Source organism: Balaenoptera physalus, assembly GCF_965194825.1.
Source record: "Balaenoptera physalus genome assembly, chromosome: 17".
Lineage (NCBI taxonomy): Eukaryota > Metazoa > Chordata > Mammalia > Artiodactyla > Balaenopteridae > Balaenoptera > Balaenoptera physalus.
In genome coordinates this window covers 6,082,267-6,098,273 of record NC_138895.1, presented here as the reverse complement: position 1 = coordinate 6,098,273, position 16,007 = coordinate 6,082,267, and positions in this window count along the sequence as shown.

Genomic DNA, 16,007 nt, shown 5'->3' with positions numbered 1-16,007 from the left:
CTTGCTTTTAAAAAGTAGGATGCTGTAGAATGTCCCAAATTTTAAAATCTCTTTTGCTTTATTCTTTTACTTTACTTGCTTTGCTCCTGCACTTTTGGCATTTGGTTTGTCCACCCTGCAGAGTATACGCTTTCAAACGATAGCCTAGTGTGTGATCCCCACCTAAATCCTGAGTCAGCCTTGGTCGGATCAGATTGTAAGGTGAGAACGCCAGGCCCAATGGTGACTGGGCTGAACTGCTGTGCTGGACAAAGTCTGCTGTGCCCAGGCCCCAGGCTGCTGCCCTCCTAACACCATCAGGGATGCCCAGGCCTTCGGAAGCCTGAGCTGCTACCAGCAGAATCAGTCTTTGGTGGAGGTTGAAGCCTGGCCTGCGTGCACTGGCTGAGCTTACCCTTTCCTTCCCACTGGACACTCACATTTTGGCTGTAGTGTTGATCCCCAGATGCTGTTGACACGTTTCTTTTCTTTTTACCCTCCGCCATGACTTACATGTGCTGAGCCTGCACATTTTACAACAATGCCTTTGTTTATTTTCCATCTTTCTGTGGCACTTCCTTCCCCACCTTTTACTGCTCTTCAGTATTCACAGGTCAAGTGAATAACTGAAATTATGAAACTGTAAGATGGTCTCAGCACATACACCGTGGTATTGACTTTAGTCAAAGTTAAACTTTCATTTTGATTTGCATTAATGTTATTTATTTTTATTTGGTTGTCCCATTAGACTGAGGCCATTTATCATTCTTCTTCTTTTTTTTAATTTTTATTGAAATATAGTTGATTTACAATGTGGTGTTAGTTTCAGGTGTACAGTAAAGTGATTCAGTTATACATATCTATATCTGTATCTATTCTTTTTAAAAATTCTTTTCCATTATAGTTTATTACAAGATACTGAGTATAGTTCCCAGTGCTATACAGTAGGTCCTTGTTGGTTATCTGTTTTATATGTAGTAGTGTATATATTTTAATCCCAAACTCCTAATTTATCCCTCCACCCCACCTTTCCCCTTTGGTAACCATAAGTTTATTTTCTATGTCTGTGAGTCTATTTGTGTTTTGTACATAAGTTCTTTTGTAGCGTTTTTTTTTAGATTCCACATATAAGAGATATCATATGATATTTGTCTTTGTCTGACTTACTTCACTTAGTATGAGGATCTCTAGGCCATCCATGCTGCTGCAAATGGCATTATTTCATTCTTTTTTATGGTTGAGTAATATTCCATTGTGTATATATACTGCATCTTCTTTATCCGTTCATCTGTCAGTGGACACTTAGGTTGTTTCCATGTCTTGGCTATTGTAAATAGTCCTGCTATGAACAGTGGGGTGCATCTATCTTTTCGAATTTTAGTTTTCTTTGGATATATGCCCAGGAGTGGGATCGTTGGATCATACGGGAACTCTTATTTTCAGTTTCTTAAGGAACCTCCATATTGTTCTCCATAGTATCATTCTTCTTTGTATCTTGAGCTCCTATGGGCTAAATCACCAGCTGTAGGTACTATGCCTGGTACAGAGTAGACACTAAATAAATGACTGAAGAAATGAAGGAAGGCTAAAGTAGCTAGTGATTTATTTCAGAGTCTCTCTTTTGGCTTTTCCTTTAATTTCTAAACCAGTGACTCTCAATTTTGGCTTATACATTGGAATCATCTGTAAGCTTTAAAAGAAACCCCATGTTACATTCCTCCTCATGACCCTTTTAACGACTTCTTAGCGCATGTAAACCCCAAACTCCATATGTTGTTTTACAACCCCCTGCACAGTCTCACGGCTCTACCCTCAGCGTTTGTTCTTCTCTTCCCTCTCCATCCTCATCCCCATCCCCACCTTCACGTCATTCAAAACCTCGGCTCTTTTCACCCTTCAGATCTCAGCTTAAACATCACCTCTTCAGTGACTATTTAAATAGCTCTCCCGCCAGAATTCTGTGATTCTGTTTGATGTTGACTTCTATATCGATAGGCTCATGCTGCAAAATAAACAGCCTCAGGGTTAGCAGCTGAAAATAATCAACTTTTCTTCCTCTCTCTGTGGTTTGACTGGATGGTCCTCTGGTTTAGACCACCTTGGCTAATCTTTATGGGTCTCCAGGATCAGCCGGTGTCTGGAGGGTCCAACATGGCTTCACTCGGGCACCTGTCCACTGGCAGGCTGACGGCTGCGGCATCCTGGTTCTTCCCACGTGGTCTTTCCGCCTCCAGCAGGTTAGCTCAGGCTCATTTACGTGGTGGTCACAACACTTCAACAGCAGCAAGAGAGCAAGCCTCAGTGCACAAGTGCTTTTCAAGCCTCAGCTGGTGTCACATTTGCAAAATTGCATTGTCTGAAACAAATCACATAGTAAATGAAATAACTGAATGGTGAATAAATAAAACTGATAATTATTTTTAAAGAAAAATACAACTTACCAAAATTGACTTCAGCAAAGACAGAGAGCCTAAACAAACTAATTACAACAGAGCAAAGAAATCAGTTAGAGTTCCTCCAACCAAACTGGTCCATATGGCTTCATAGGTTCTATCTACCCAATTATTAAGGGTAAGATAATCTCAATTCTACTCAAATCAGAGTATATACAAAATGGGGAATTTCCACTTTGTATACAGTGGGTGTAACATTGATCCTTAAACTTGACAAAGATTGCAACAGAAAGGAAATTAGAGGCCAATTTCACCTATTAGTATTGATGTAAAAATCTTAAATAAATTATCCGCAAATACAATCTAAAAATACATTAAAATTAAGAAACTATGACCAAATATGTTTTATTTCAGAAATACAAGGATAGATCAATATTAGGCAATGCATTTGTATAATCCATCATATTAATAGAGTTTGGGAGAAAAATAATATTATTGTCTCTATAGACACAGAAAATACATTTGACGAAATTCAACAACCATTCATGTGAAAAAGACAAAATGAAGTAGGAATCAATGAATATTTCCTTAAAACTTATAATATCTACACTGTGTGTGTGTGTGTGTGTGTGTGTGCGCGTGCATATGTGCGTGTGTGTGTGTGTGTGCGTGCATATGTGCGTGTGTGTGTGTGTGTGTGTGTGTGTGTGTGTGTGTGCTATCTCCAAAGCCTTCATCTTAATGGAGAAACATTAGAGGCTTTCTTGTTAAATTCAGGTGGAAAAAGCCTTCTTATGTTAAACATTGTGTTGGAAGAATTACTCAATGCGATTAGATAAAAATAGAACAATTAGAGACATAAGAATTGGAAAGGAAAAGGTAAAACTGTCTGTACTTGCAGATGATGTGATTATATATTTAGAAAACCTCAAAAAGTGAAAGGAAAGTTACTTTAAATAATAATTTAGTAAAAAATTTTGTAACGTAGTAGGTTACCAAAAGCCTCTTATATTCATATACTCAAACACTAACCTGTTATAAGATGTAATGGGATAAAAGACTGTGTTTATGACAGCAAAACAGAAAAAAATATTGTAATATTAACTTAAAAAGTAATTTCATAATTGTCTGTGAGGAAAACTGTATAACATCCTGAAAGACACAATTCAAACTGAATAAACGGCAGGACATACCATGTTTATGAATAGAAAGATTCAATATCATGAAGATATCAGCTATTCTTAAAAATGATTTATATATTTAATATACTCTGTATCAAAATGCCATCAGATTTGGGGGGTGGGGCTTATTTGTGAGAAAATAAGCAAGAATAGCTAGAAAACCCTATAGAAAAAGAAGAGCTTATACTTCAATAAAGATGTTAAAAAAAAAAAAAAAAAAAAAGAAGAGCAATGAATTGTTTCATGAAAATATGTTTCATGTGGTTGTAAAATACCTAACAGTACCTTCATGTAACCATTCAACCTATATTCATTCCCCTTTATCTTCTAAAACACGTCCCTGTGAGTTGTGAGAGATGCTGCATCCCTCTCTCAAGTGGTCTAACATTCCTTCTGTATATTTATCATAGGTTGGGAGGCTTCTCTATGAGTCAAGCCCAAGGCCATGCACATCACATAATTCCTTAAGCATGTAAACTCTGCAGCTATCTGCTTGGGTTCTCGTTCTGTTGCCCTCACTAGCTGTCTGACCTCCGAAGATGCTGAATCTTTCTGTTCCTCTGTTGCCTTATCCAGGAATGAGTTTATTAACAGAACCTACCTTATGGGTTGTTGAGGGAATTAAAGAGTTAAGACATGTAAAATATTTAAATCAGTGCCTCACACATTTTTAATTCAAGAAATAGTTAATTGCTGTTATCAATCTAATTCATTTAAGTGTTTAAAATTCCTAATCATTGCAGTAATTACATGGACAGTTTTTATGGTGTATGTGTGTTTTAGATGATACAAATATTTTCAAACAGATCATCTCATGTAAGCCTCCCCGAGACTGTGTGAAATAATCATTACCACCCCCTTTTACAGGGGATGGAAACTGAAGTTCAGGTGGAGAAAGTTTAAGTAGGTTCAGAAAGTTGAAGTACTGTAGTCCCCCCACGGACCAGTAAAAAGCCAGTGATGGAACTGTAGGTTAGTAGAAATTTTTCTGATTCCAGATCCCATGTACCCTACTCTGTGAAAAAAATGCAGCAAAAATTGACTTCTAGTATGGCAGGTTGTGTATAAAAATCTCAGAACACATTACTGGGCAAGAACATTTTAAAAAAAGCAGATTAAGGACTTTGCTGCTGGCAGGTTTCTGTCAGTGTAGGGACAACTGCTTCTTTCCTAGAAAAAAGCAGCGACAGGCAGCTACATGAGACCAGTGGGCACAGGAGTTCTCTTTGTCTACTGGCAATAAGACACTTATTGTCTAGTGGCTTGAGATGTCATTATGTGTAAAAGGCTCAAGAGAGAATTTTCTGTATTGTGTTGGGACAAAGCAAGGGAGTCAGACTCAGGGAATCGGATACCACTGTTCACAGTGTTTATATATTTTGGGGGAGGGGAGAGAGGACAAATTGAGTTCAGAGGGCTCATCATAGGGAGAACAGCTTCCAAATGAGATACTGGGCCATCGTGCCTAATTTTGGAGGGTTGAATTGTCAGAGAAGGCAAAGATTTAATACACAGGATACAGAAAAGGCTAACTATAAAGAAAAAGAGCCAAACTGGTTTACATTGAAATTAAAAACTTCAGTTTATTAAAACATGTAACTAAGAGTGTACAAAGACAAGCCAAGGACTGTGAAAAGATATTTGCAATGTATCTATCTGACCAAGGAGTCATTCATATCCTTGGTTTCTTACTATAAAAACAAATAAGAAAAAGACAGAGAATCCAATAGAAAAACAGGCAAATGACTTGAACGGTATTTAACAAAAGAAGATTTCCAAAGTTCCAATATGCATATGAAAAGGCCATCATCTTTATTAGCCATCAGGGAAATGCAAACTATAATTCAATGCCACTAGGCACCAACCACATGACTACACAACTGATGGGTGTGTAAATTGACACAACTACTTTGGAAAAGTGTTTGGCAGTAGTTTTAAAAGATGAACATGCCACATCTTATGACCTAGCAGTTTCGCTCCTAGGTAGATGCCTACTGTTCAGGTATATATGTATATTTGTGAACAAAAACACATGTATAAGAATTTCCATAGCAGCATTTTTTATAATAGCCCTAGACTGAAACATCACAAATGCCCATAACAGTAGAACAGATAAATTAATTGTGCTATATTCTTACAATGGAATAGAGCAAGGAGAATAAATGAACAAATACAACAAAATGATTTTCACGTACATAGTGTTAGGTTTAAAGAACCAGACACATAGGAATATACACAACAAATACCATAAATTTTTCATTGCAGCAAAATTTACCTTTGATGATAGAAGTGAAGATAGTGGTTACCCTTGCTAGAATGGGACTTGAGGGATTTACTAGGATGCTAGTAATGTTTTCCTTCTTGATGTGGTGTTGGTTACAGGGTGGATTCCCCTTGTGAAAATGTATCAGGCTCTTCATTTGGAATTTGTGCACTTTTCTGTTGCATGTTCCACTTCAGTATAAAATTAAGAAATGGATTGGGTTCCGGAGAATCTTAGGTATCAGCAAGTTTCCAGTCTTTTCTGAAATAATGTATGGATTTTTATCTACCCCACCTCAGAGGAGTTCTGTGAGATGTCAAATGCAGAAAACATATTTTATTTTGAAAGGAAAGGGAGACTGAGACCGTAGGCAGTAAGAGTTTCTGTGGAACAGAAAGGGTAGCAACCGGTTTGGACAGGGGTCTATGGCAGCTCTGGATTTAGGGACACACTGATTTTTCACTCCCAGAGCCAGCTGGAAGGATGAGGAGAGTTGACTCTGGAAGCCTGAGCTCAACATTGAACAACTGCCAAAAAGCCTCCACCAGGAGCTTTCTGACCTGATTCATGCTGCTTTCCAAGCTGTTGGGCCGCTGTCCTGGAATCACCCTCTTCCTATCTTGATGGTCTGAGACACACTGTCCATGCTCGTTTCTGCTGATCTTTCCAGACTAAGTATATCAGAACTGAACACACTTTGGGCAGCTTTTTCATGGTTCACGTGAGAAACCCTCGCTCATGGAGGAAATTCCACGGGAGCCTTTAGTGAAGCCCTTGTGATGTAGACGACATTTACGGTTCAGTTCCTTCCTGATGCTCTTTCTTCTGCCTCGTCCTTTTGTTATATTTAAATTAACTTAAAACATTATTCTGCTAAAATAATTATTTTAATCATGCCAAAGTTATTTAATGGAGTACTTTCGAGCAATTGGGACCCCACTATGCCCCTCTTTTCTATGACAAGGACAGTTCTGCCCAGGCCACATCACCATCGCCCGCTGCCACCCTGATGCAGTGAAGGACAAAGTGATGGAAGTGGAAGGTAGTGGCACACCTAGGGTGTGGACCACTTTTAACACCTCTCCTCTCTATAGGAAAATTATTTTCAGTAATAATATTGAAGTGACACAAATAATAATGGTGGCCAAAAAGAAATGTAGGCAATAAACATTTTATTTTGTTGAATCTCCTAATCATGTCCATAAAAACAACAATATTAAGTAAAATATAACAAAACCAAAAAGTCTGTAAAAGGTTCAATTTAGGTAACCATCAAAAATATTACACTTTATTTTCTTGATTCATTGTTTAATGACTAAAAACAAATTTCTAATTTAAAGATATTATTCAAATTCAGCAAAATTTTTCACCTAAATTTTTCAATTTAGGTAATCAAAAATATTACACTTTATTTTCTTGATTCATTGTTTAATGACTAAAAAAAATTTCTAATTTAAAGATATTATTCAAATTCGCAAAATTTTTCACGCATAAACTAAAATTTGCACTTACCAAGTCAAAACATGCCTTTCACTGTTGTAAATTTAGATATAAATAAAATCTACAACTGGCAGTTTTTATGGGATGGCAGGATTGAAGTAACTCAAGTTCTGTTTCTTTTATTTATTTTTTCACAATCCCTCTGCTTTCATGGTTTATTTAGAATATATTTGATGTCATATGTTACATCTTCATGTTTATCCCTCTGTCGATTTTGTAGCTATGCCTGACTTTACAATTCTTTATCTTTTTATCTTTTAAGCAGCATACACCACCCCAAACCCATGCCACTTTGACATAAGGATTATTTTGAGCTGTGAGCAATTGAGAAGCAGGTACAAGAAGTTTTCTGTCCTCACCCCACCACCATATGCCTAAAAAGTAGGACATATATTTGCAAAAGTGTCCTCCTTTCCCGCTCTACTATGAAGAACAGAAATTGATCACTGGAGAAAATTCTAGACCCTTATTAGCCCAGAGATGGCACCAGAGAAATCTGCATAACAATTTTTGCTTAAACCAGCCTTTATCCACAATTAATTTCCCCGTATTTGCCTGCACAGTATTTGCCACCCCTAGAAGCTCAAAATCCTTTTCTTTTGTCTTGTCACTGCTCTGAAAATTTATCGTCCTTTTGCTGATGTGCTGTATAAGCCCAGGTTCTAACCACCCCTTTGAACTGCTCACGGCTGAGTGCTCCCGTGTGTGTACACTAAGCGTGGAAACAAACTTCTGTCTTTGCTCTCTCGCTAATCTGCCTTTGTGTTAGTCTAATTCACAGGGTCCAAGATGGAGAGCCCAAGATAGGCAGAGGAACAGGATCTTTCTCCTCTTCTATAGACAGGACCACAGGGAAGTATAGCCAATGGACGAATATAGTCTGTGAAACTACAGATAAAGGAAGAAACTTCCCTCAAACTATGCTGTTCAGACATCGTAGCTCCACAAACTGCCCTGCCTGACCCCACAGCCCGCTCCAAGTATCAGGAAACTGGGGGGGGGGCTCTGTATGCCCATCCCTTAGACCAGGGACCCCCAACTCCCGGGCCCAGGACCAGTACTGGATCCGCGGCCTGTTAGGAACCAGGCCGCACAGCAGGAGGTGAGCGGCAGGCGAGTGAGTGAAGCTTCATCTGCCGCTCTCCATCTCTCCCCATCGCCCCCCATCACTCCCCATCGCCTGCATTACCGCCTGAGCCGTCTCCCCCCACCCCACCCCCATCCGTGAAAAAACTGTCTTCCACGAAATGGGTCTCTGGTGCCAAAAAGGTTGGGGACCGCTGCCTCAGACAGTCTCCGTGCTGAGCTATTCCTGTGGGCTTCTTGGCAAACCTGATTTCATCTGGATTCCGCTGTGTCTTGTTAGTGACCTAAGGATATTCTCTCTCATGGTCATCCTTACCTTGGCCTTTGGGCCTTAAGTTCCACCACGATCTCGGCTTTCCGAGGCAATCATTCTAATGTCATCAGCACCTGGGTACCACAAGGTAAACACTCCACCCACTTTGACCAAGATGGGATCTAATTACTCCCACTCTCTTGAGAGGCAAGAGGAGAAACCAGGCACCTTCCTCCTCCCCTCTCTCCAGGGTTAAATCCACATCACTGGAGAAGTCTACACACTCATATGAAGAGTATTCAACGTGGCCTTCTCTGAATTGCTGGTTCTTCTTTCCTAGGGGGTCTCTAGACCTGCTGAGCTGGTCTTACAGTGAGCTGTGGGTCACCTCCTCTTTCTTCTCCTGCTCACTTCGTCTACACCCCTCCTCTCCCTTCATCTTCTCATTTCTAGCTTCTATGTCTCCTATTTTGTATCAAATGCTTTATCTAGTGCAACGGCCTTTTCTGCCTTCAGAGTCCTAGTCATTGTAGAGAACTTGTGGTTTTTGATTATATACTTGATTGAATTACAGTTTTTAAGTACTGAGTTTTTACAATTAAATTTCTATAGAAGGCATGTTTCCCTCCAACAGACTCTGCAAAATGCTGGCTGTCCCACTAGTTTATGAACATGTCTTCAAAGTTCTTGAACTTTCTGTCTCCTGCTTCACTCTGAATTCCCTGTTATTTGACACACTGAATTCTCTTTGCCTAACCAGCTTTCTTGGTGAGCTATAGGGACCTTTTAGAGCAGTTTTGGTGGGAAGAACCACTTACTACTTGGAGCGTCAGCTAGAATTCAGTGCCCTCAGGGGCAGGTTCACGGCTCCTTCTGTATAAAGGGTGTTGGTCTCCTCCTGACAGCAGCAACTCAGGAGCACAGGTGCATCATTACTTCAAGGTCCGTGTCGTTCAGACTGTTCTTTCATATCCGTTATCTCATTGTGGCCCAAATTATCTTACCTCCTAAGAGATGTTCAGAAAGTAAAAATGGTACTAAGACAAAAGAAAAATCTAGGAGGCCCACAGACTAAATTCTGGTCTTCAAGATTTGCAGTAACACTAAATGCTCTGAGAAACCTTAAGGTAACACATTTTTCTGATTTTATTCAGTTCAATATCTTCCAAACTTAGCTGATCATGGAACATCTTCTCTCCATGTAACACTTATTAGGTCAGCAGTAATTAGGTTACACAGAACACCCTTTGAGAAATGTTATGTTATCTTATTATTATATTCATTTTACAGACAAATCGACACGTAGCTGCTAAGTGGTGTGTAAGAGGTCAGCCCAGGGCTATGTGACACTGTGACCCCTGCTCACTCCTCTGGGACAAGGACACAAGGGTTGGGGTTTTTAAAAAGACCAATGAGAAAGAGAAAAAAATTAAGGAGCATATATATCATTTAGCTTTGCTCTGATAACCTAGGCCAAAATAATCCCACGATTGCAATAATATTTATCTCTCATTCACACAACCTGCCCGCAGATGCAGGTTGGCTGTCAGGGTTTCGTTCTAATTTCTTCTCATTCTGGGATCTAGACAAGCTGTTCTTATGGCGAAGGGAAAATAGCAGGTGGAAATCCTCTAAAGATTTGCCTTCTTACTTATATTACTGTAGGTCATATTTCACTGGCCGAAGCATGTCACATAACCACACACATTTCTGGTACTGGTTTTGTATTTGTCTGCTTTGCAACCAGCTGCAGTAACAAGTAGCCTCCAAATCTCACTCATGTTGCACATGAGTTGTTATGAGTTGGGGGCAGTGCCTCTTCTCCACATGTCTCCTCACTTTGTGATACAAGCTGAGGGAGAGGCCATTCTCATGGCAGAGGGAAAAGAACAGGTAGCTGGGAGAAACTCCTGATGCCTCTTTACCAAAGTGTATATTATGGACAAGCCCAACAGCAGTGGGAAAGGGTGTTTTTGCTTTCCACATGGAGGAGGTATTGCCAGCTACATGTGGACAGGTGGAGATATGCAATCCTCTTACAGGCAATAGAGAGAGTGAGTGATGGGACCAAAAATTAGTTGGGAATGATTTCAGTTGAAAATAGCAGAATATCCAACTAACAGCCCCTTATACTGATAAGGGGTTATTTTTCTCATATAAAAGGAAATCTAGAGGCAAATGTTTGCTAGTGTTAGATTTTAGTGTTAGATTTCTCACCAATACCAGAAAGACTCAAATTCTTTTTTTTCATATTTTTCTGTTAGACTATCTTTAAATGTGTTAGGCATTCATATATATGCACATTGTCTTTTAATCAGAAGGTTGCACAGTTCTAAGAATTACATGCATATTGAAGAGAGGAAGAAAGAAAAATGGATGGTACAATCCTATCAATTTCTTCTATCAAGAATCCAAACACTTTTCAAGAAGCCCCTCCATCCCTCACAGCAAAGACATTTGGTTTCATCTCATTGTGTAGCACTTGGCCGCCCTGAGTTGCAAGGGAGGCTAGAAAGTAAGTATGTAATTTCCACAAACTCTAATGAAGACAGGCAAACGAGAGAGGGGCTTGAGTATCAGTTGAGTTAGCTGATCAACATTGCCTTCCTCGGAAAATTACTGGAAAGGATGGATATTTGAATCTGAACTTCTGTCCTTGTTCACAGCTGGGAAGAAAAGGAAAATTTACATACTTCGTTGGTCTAGTTGATTAGGTTTTCATTTGTTATGCACGTAATTTTGTCAATAATAGTATTAAATCTCTCAAACAATCTAGTCTCAGAATTTAACTAGATATATTTTTTTATTAAGGATATTGTTGTTTACCTAGTACACTACGTGTGTAACTCACATCTTCCCTAAGAGAGAAAAATGAAGCACAGTGATGAAATCACATAAAAGGATAGACTTTAGGAGGGAAAAAACCTTTTATTTTTATTTGACTTGCTTATATTTGTAAATGCTTCATAATTCTTTCAAGAGGGCTCTTTTATGTTACTAAAACAGAAAATAATTGTGTGGCCTAATGTGTTACATGGAAGTTGGGATTCACTTCCAAGGGTAGAAACACATTCTTGTTTCCTGAGAGGGAAGTGTTATTAATGTCTCTCCCCTGTTAAAATTGTGAGCTGCGAAAAGGAGTCTGACTGACTTGTGATAGTGGACTCTTTTAGAAAAGCCTCATGAAAAAAAGATGTTTCTATAGCAAAAACTTAGTGTCTGTTTCCCATGGATTCAGAATAACTATGGGTTCTGGAAGACATAGAAAGAAGGGACATTTCCTCTACCTGCTCCTGCTCGAGAAGTCACCTAGGCCTGTGATTGGTCGTTAAGACTGGAAGGTCGGGCTTCCCTGGTGGCACAGTGGTTGAGAGTCTGCCTGCCAATGCAGGGGATACGGGTTCGAGCCCTGGCCTGGGAAGATCCCACATGCCGCAGAGCAACTAGGCCCGTGAGCCACAGCTACTGAGCCTGTGCGTCTGGAGCCTGTACTCTGCAATAAGAGAGGCCGCGATGGTGAGAGGCCCGCGCACCGCGATGAAGAGTGGCCCCCGCTCGCCACAACTGGAGAAAGCCCTGGCGCAGAAACGAAGACCCAACACAGCCAAAAATAAATAAATAAATAAATAATTAAAAAAAAAAAAAAAAAAAAAGACTGGAAGGTCTTTACTGTGTTCAGAGGCAGTAGCTACCGTCATCTGGAAGGAAGTCAGTCAAGAATAGGGTATTAGTTTGCCAGTGTCGCTTTAACAATGTGCCACAGCCTGGGTGCCTTAAATAACAAGACTATATTTCCTCAGAGTTCTGAAGACTGAAATTCTGCGCTGAAAGTGTGGCCGGGGTTGGTTTCTCCCAAGGCCTCAGCCCGTGGCTTTTAGACATCCACCTTCTTGCTGTGTCCACACGTGGTCTTCCCTCTGCGCACGTCTGTGTCTTAATCTCTTCTTATGAGGACACCAGTCATATTTGATTAGGGCCCACCCTAATGATCTCATTTTACCTTAATTACCTTCTTAAAGGTTCAGTCTCCAAATACAGTGACAAATGGGGTACTGGGGGTTAGGGCTTCAACATATGGCACCATTCAGCCCATAGCAGAGAGGCACACGTGAGCATATTTTCAGGAGGTGTTCATTTCTCTGTAGAACAGTATCCCATATCCAAAATCAGTTATTTCTTCTATTGCTTTTCCTTTCTCTTCTGCTGCCTTTGTGCCTCTCCTTTGATGGCAGACACACATCACAGAAAGCAGCAGTAGTGTCTGCTAGACCACCATGTCACACACACACACACACCATGCATCCACATTCACACACACACACACACAGTTTGTCCACCTGTCTTGTCTGAGTGTTGGCATCAGTTACCCAAGGACCCAGGCCGGAAACGCCTCCTGTTTCCATGGCTGTCGACTCAATTTAATGGATGATAAGCTCTCATCCCTCAGTCAGGCCAAGGCTGGGTATCTGACTCCAGAGAAGGAGACCCATATGATTTCACAAGAAACTTGTTACTCACGGTTTTGTTTATTTATTGACTTTCCTGATCGAGGACTTGAGAGTAGCCAAATCACATCAAATTTAATTTTCTCAGCATCATCAAAAGCTTGGAACTTGGATAGAAAATTCCTACTTTACTTCATCAACAAAGAAGGTGAGGATGAAACCAAACACGTGGAACTTTGTGAATTTTCAATGTGACAATATTCATATCTATTTTACTAAGAAACAGGAAACCCATGTGAGTGATGTAACCACTGGAACACGTGTCCACAGGCAGCTTCTCATATTCTCTTTCTGCTTTGTCACCACGACACTGGTACCTTTACTTCCTCACTGGGCTGGAAATCAGGTTACCAGAAAGCTCTCAGGAGGAGCTTAAATTCTGTCTTGTTTAACAAAGGTGCCTTGGAGACTCTCCAGGCTTGGTTTATTTATATGGAGAGATGAAAGGGTCTAGAAAGTAGCAGTCTCAACTTTGAAGGGACACGAAGTCCGTTCCACTCCGCTGACATGAACCCCTGCCTCCCCTGAGTGGCGGGATCACCCAGAGAGCTGGGAGAATGAGCGTCAGGCAGAAAGCCTGCTGAGCACCAGAAGAGCCCACCTCCCCAGTCCAGCTCCAAGCAGGCCGGCTCCTCTGTTTATTTTTGCGCTGCAGCGGCTGGTGACTGTGGCCTGAAACTGACACAGCATCGTGGCGGCCGCCCGCGCATGGGCTGTCGCAGACATGCAGACGTGAAGGCAGTCGGCGCAGAGCTAGGTGTTTCAGCTCTTTCTGGTACCTGTCTTTTGTCCGTCTCCTTTTGGTAATCACTGCTGCTGTGACCTGAATATGTCCTCATGCCAAGTGCGAACTCGACCAGTGGCTGAAAAAGTTGACAGATTTATGTGAACTTGAAATGCTTCTTTTACAGTCAAATATACAGGACTCTGGAGTACAGACGGGCCAAGCTGTGCAGAGCTTAACAACCCAGGGGTCTTACTAACCATGGAAGCAAAATCATCAGAGGGGCCCTTTGTTTCAGCTATTTCTGGCTTACTTCCAATGTTTTGAGAGACAGGCAAGGGTTGCCCATAATTTCATGCCCAGGCCTGACTTATTCAGAGGAATGGGCTCTGGGGCTGGGGAGAGAAGATCCAGGAGGGGTGGGTGCGGAGGTTTGTGCCACAGGGGGCTGGGGTACTTGTCGTGGGTGAGAAGGAGTGGGGAATTGACCCTGCAAATAACGGGACAAAATTGAACTCTTACCTGAAAGGGCTGCTCACCTATTTTTTTAAAAAAGCAAAAAGATATTTAAGTATTTTAAGATTTGAAACACAACTTTCTAAAAGTTTTATATAATAAAGCACAGGTTTATACTTGGACACTAAAATTAGTTCTATGATTTTAGGCAAGTAAGGCAAAACAAAAAAAACAAAAAACAAAAAACCGAGGACAAAACAAAACAAACAAAACGAAAAAACAAAACTCAAAACCAACCAAACAGAAACAACACACCAAACACATTAAGTAAAATGGTTTTAATTTTTGATTTTAAAAAGCATACATGTATATGTGCTGACTACTTTCCTGGAACAAAGTATTTCAAAAATTTTGACTAGGTCTATTTTAAAGGATCCTTAAACAAATTCTAACAAGAAAAATACAGACATGTTTGGTTGGACATTAGCACCTACTCTTTGTATAGGACAAAAACACAATACTGAATTAAACGATAGTAAAGGAAATCCTGCAGGAGCGTGTTAGTAGAGAATAAACAGTTTGTTTTCTCATAATTTAGTTTAAATGTAGGGCAAGCACCTAGAAAGTTCTAATAATAATGTGACTTCTGAATCTTTGAATGGATTCTGAATTTTAGTCATTTCACAATTCAGTCTTCTAATACCGGTGAAAAACTTTTAGAGACCGCAGTGAGGGAACCGTTTGGCCACTAGTCATAAAAGAAGAAGAGCTTCATTTGGCCCTGGACCTTTGAAGGTGGACTTGGAACTTGTTCAGACGGCAGCTAGCCCTCAGCAGGGCAGGGGCAGTGGGGAACTTGAAGATAGAGCAAATGTGATTTTTTTTTTTTTTTTCCTCTAAAAGGTTTTGGAATGTCAAGCTGTCATTCTGGTGATTGGCTTACCCACCAAAGTGTAGTCTATATCCTAAAACATGAGAACATGAGCTTAATCTAAACATTTAAAAAATAAGTTAAATAGCTTCCTGCCCGTTCCTTAAAATACATCAATAAGACTCTTGTATTTTAGATTTTAAAAATGCACCTCCAGGATTAGCTAGCTGCCAATTTTGAGTACACCTATTGAAAGCCAAATTTGTCTGACTAAATGCTTGTAAACGACTGCCAAATAAAATGGCTTTCGTTTCAGTGTAATCTACCTCTTTCAAAAAAAGCTTTAAAAAAAATTCAACTAGTTCTTACTATCACTAACAGATTAAATAAATAAATAAAGCAAATAAATAAATAAAAGTTGTCACCACCAAGTCAGCGAATAATATTAGCTGCTACTTGCTAAGGCAAGAAACTATTAATTTCATTATTTTCATCATTATAACTTTCGTTTTTTTAAGCTTAAAGAGAAATATCACTTTAGATCCTGTTTAAAAAACTGGGTTTATATAACTCACTCAAGGTGGGGAGTAAAAAAAAAAAAAGGGAAACTGATTTCTTCTCTGAAGAAGGCTGGCAGATGGCTTGACACACGGTTTTTCTGCAGGAGTTGGGTGTCACTTGAATGAAATGAAAGTCATCCAGAGAATAGAGAGATGGATTAGAAATGCTCTCAATTTCTGCCCACATCCCAATTTCTGCTCAATTTCTGATCCAGGTAAGTCAAATGCCCACACTT